Genomic DNA, 4,404 nt, shown 5'->3' on the forward strand with positions numbered 1-4,404 from the left:
CCCCTGTGCAGGCGCGTATTAAGGGGGGGCGGGGAGGGGGCGATCGCCCCCCTGTCGCCTCTAGACAGCCGCCTGAAAGGTAGGCAATTTGCGCCACAAAACCCCTGTATGTAGGCAACCGACAGTGCATCGCCCCCCCTGTCAGCCGGACCTTAATACGCCCCTGCCCCTGTGGTCCACAAGATAGCCGCCTAAAGGTAGACAATTTGGCCTGCAAAACCCCTTATGTTGGCAACTTTCGATACGCCCCTCCCTACCCACCTTAACACGCCCCTGGTCGCCCCTGGTACTGGCCGCGTGCACAGGTGCGAACGGGGTTGCCTGTCTCTAGCAATGGCGTCTAACGACCCCGTGCCAATAGGCAACCTGTCAGCACGCCTGCGTGCGGGCGAGTATACGCATTTGCTCCAAAGGGGCCCTGGTGCAGCAGAGACCCTGTATCGACACCTCTCTGGTTTTCCATAATACTCCACCGATAATATCCTGATTACAGCGGATATCAACCTGTCGTGAGTCGAGACTTTACAGAATGAGTGCGTGGACACCAGAAGGCAGAAGGTGTCCAGTAACGATAGTATGCACTAAGTTACTCTATGTAACAACACGTACGTGTGCGTGTAACAGTGGTTACATTCATAATTTGACGTTACCGTTTGTTACACAAAGTGGTAAATATTGCATATAAAATAAAATCCGTGGGAGCTGTTACACGTCTAACTATGCTCGGGAAGCATAGCTCTATATTTACAATAAACAAAAAATAATTTTGTTATACAAAGCATTTGTGTAACACCCGTTACTGAAAGTAATTTGTATAAAACTGTTACGTAAAATAATGTGTATCCGATGTTACAAACGCATACGAACGTAACAAAGAGCTTTTGTATCATGTTACATAAAGTGATTTTCAGTGTGTTCAGTGGTCAGTCGACTTAAGTCGCTCGGCAGCTGAACACCCCTGATTTTCAATATACTCCGCGGCCTCGTCTCGTGCCGATGTCATAACAAGAAGGCAATAAGAAATTAAGAGCCGATCGGCGCAGCACAATATCATCGGAAGTCGGCCGACACCCGGATGGCTCCCGCCTGACGCAAACGGCAACAGCGGCAGCGGGGAGAGAAATTGCCCCTCGCACCGTCCTTGTCTAACGCGCTGCAGAGCTCCTGCTGGTCGTAGATAGAGAGAGAGGGAGAGAGCGAGCGAGAACGAGAGAGATCGACTGGGTTTGAAAAAACACACACGCACACACGCAGGCTGTGCGGTTCGCCCCCAGGCCATACACAACCTAACCTGCATACATCCGCATCAGGCCGTCCGATATCGTCTCATCCTGTCCTTTCTCGTTGTCTGCGATATCTTCTTTTCAAATCCAGATTCCTTTCCTCCCTTTCCCTTTCCCCTTGAATCAGGCCGACACACACACACACAGCCTTTCTAATATCGCGTGTTTTCTGTTTTTCACGTGATCGGCGCCAGCAAAAGAGATGCCTCTCGCTTTAGATGAGAGGAAAGGGATGAACCGCGCGCAAAAAGAGGCTTTGTGGGGCGTCTGGCGGCTTCGAGCTCGGGCCGGGCGGTGCTGTTACGTTGTACTTCGGCGAAAGGGTGTATAACGTCTTTGAACGGGTCCTGGCCGTACTAACGTGGGTAAGTTTGGCCCTGCCGTCCCCGGCGAGCGGGGGGCCATGGGCCTGGGCCGGCCTGGGCCCGGCCTGGGCCATCACACGCACCCAAAAACTCACCTTGTACCTCGTCCGGCTGCTATCATTACACCAAAGTGGAGTAGAGGCCAGAGGGCCCCGCCGGCCCGGCTCGGCTCGGCGCGGCCAGGTTCGGTTCGGCTCGGTTCGAACACCCTTCCCTTCTCTCTTCCCGTCATGTTCGCCGCGCCGAGGTTGACGTGGCGTGCACAACGCGGCGGGCCCAAAGAACGGGAAGAAAAATAAAAAGCGCACAAATATAACGGCCTCGCTCGCCCAAAACGAAAATATCAGTTCAGGTCGCGACGGTTCCGATAATTTTGATGACTGTGTTGGTCGCGCTTTCCTAAGCAGGGTAAGTGCGGATTGCGTGTAAAACAAGGGGCAGGGGACCTCGGGACCTCGCCTCCACAAGCGCGGCGCCCGCTGACCCCAAGATAACATCTTGCTCGCTTTTATGACGAGTCCTGTCCACCGCACCGCATGCTTCTGACCTTCTTACTGGCCGCGCGCAGGGTTCAAACTCCCGAAAATCGCCTGTCTTGCACGTCCATCGGCGCCCACTGGAGCCGTGGACTCCGTCATGATCCGGTGGAGCTGATGCCGGGGACCCGGACACGGACGGGGCCCGGGCAGATTTTCCCAGGCGCTGGGCCGCTGGGCCTGGGCAGGATCGGCCGGTTGGGCTCGGGCGGCCCCGTGTCTGATAGATCGGTCATGTTTTCCAAAAGAGGCGACGCGGTCCCGTCTCGGTCCCGTCCATGGAATGTAAATTCAGCCTTGAGGGGGTACGCCTGGTGCCTGGTGTGTACAGCGCGCTGCTTAATAGTCAGCCAGCTTTTGGGGAAAGGGAATGGGGGGGGGGGGGGAGGAAGGGCCGAGGGGAAAGATGGCGGGCGCGGGAAGGCATTGTTCTATAGCCTGCGGGCTCCATGCTGGAACCCCCCGCAGGGCCATGTGGGTGCCCTGTAAACTGGAACTCCAAAAAAAGAGTCTCTTTGGCCTCGAGCAAAATAAAGCAGCTTACCTGAGCGCATTTTCGACGTGGACTCCTCGTGCGATGGAGCGCCTTTCCTTCCCCGCCCGAGAGACGACGCGTGCCAGATTTGCATCTCGGCAACTCAACGCCCCCCCCCCCCTCTCTCTGCTCATCATTTCTGCCACAAAGCAGCCGGCAATAATTGGCGAAGTGCGTCATGACTTTAACGCCATGAGCGTAAACCGTGAGGAGGCATAGCAGCGCATCACCTCTCTCTCCCCTCCCGCGTCCCTCCATCCGTGCACGCTCAGTCTAACTTCTCAAACTCATTGTCAGCGCAGCCCATAGCAGTTTCTTCCATTCTCTGGATGTTGTTAATGATGGCAATATAATTTTTATAAACCAGAAATATTCAGAGAAAAACACACGAACCATCAGATACGACAGTGTTGCGGGTTTGCCTACTCTCTTAACCGGTGAGGCGCCATGGCCACGGCTCTACCAGCGAGTATGCCATCCCTAAATACTGTGATGTCCGCTCTGAAAGACCCGGTACAGGCGTTGTTTTAAAGGACACCAATATGTCCCATACGTTCTGTGTGAGCTGGAGGAGGTCGCCATGGCCGTCACGGGCCAGGGCCCGCCTCCTCCCCGCTCGCGCGCGCCATACCGCCGTGGGCTAATGAATGAGGCTAGCGGTGTGGCGGCTCTGGTCACCGCCAGCTGCAGTCGAGTCAGTCGGGTCGAGTCGGCGAGCCCTTGCTGCGCCGCGGTACAGTTGCCGGCCCTGCTGCGCTGCTGCTGCGGCGGTGGCGGTCGGCCGCAATATCAAGCCGCCTGCCCGTTACTTACACGCATCAACACCCACGCAACCCCCTCCCGCCCCGCCGGGGAAGTGGGGAGAGTCGGAGGGGGGAGGGAAGGGGGGAGAGGGGGAGGTTACCGGCTGTCAGTCGGCCGGCGAATGGTGTGGCAGAGCGGAGCGCGCGGGGGTGCCGGCTAACCTGTGCTCTGGGAGGTGCGCCCGGGGAGAGAGGTGGGGAGAGGGCCCTCCGAGTCTTATCGTGCCCGTCCCTTCGTGGTGCATGTGCACGGCGGTGGGCATGGTGATGAGGGCTTTCGGTACAGTTGACGAGGTGTGTTCGGTCAGGTTGGCCGCGCGGGATATCCCCTATAACGCACCCACATTAACTCACTGCAAAACGACGGTGACGTGACTGACGATGATCCGGGCGCGTTTTCCTTTTGGGGAAACACTGACACGCCACTTGAAAGGAATCCTGACCCGCCCCGCCCCGCTATATCGTCGCTGTCGAGTGTTTTCCAGGTTAGGCGTTTCTTCCGTCGTCCAGGACACGGACAAGGAGAGGCTGACCGAGGCAGGGCCGGGGCCAGGGGTGAGGGCGGGGCGGGGCACCTCAATTGGAGATGTAAACATGTTCGGTTGCGTGCGCGTCTCCCTGACGGGGCGCGGCGTTGGCCGTCCTGGGGGCATGGGCGTCTGGCCGGCCGCGCCCTGGGCCGGGGGGTGAGGCAGCAGCGTGCGCCGCCGTGCAGCGCCGGCCGAGCCTTCGTCCCGTCCTGTCAGTGCCCCCTCCTCTCTCAAACTTGACGCGAGTTTTCTCGACTTTTCCGCCCGCGCGCCCCGCGATGCGCCCGCTGATAAACCCTCCTTTGCCAGTCGGCCGTGCCTATCTGCCCCCGCGAGGCCACCCCGCCCCGCC

Source organism: Frankliniella occidentalis, unplaced genomic scaffold, assembly GCF_000697945.3.
Source record: "Frankliniella occidentalis isolate FOCC.00 unplaced genomic scaffold, Focc_3.1 Scaffold1187, whole genome shotgun sequence".
NCBI lineage: Eukaryota > Metazoa > Arthropoda > Insecta > Thysanoptera > Thripidae > Frankliniella > Frankliniella occidentalis.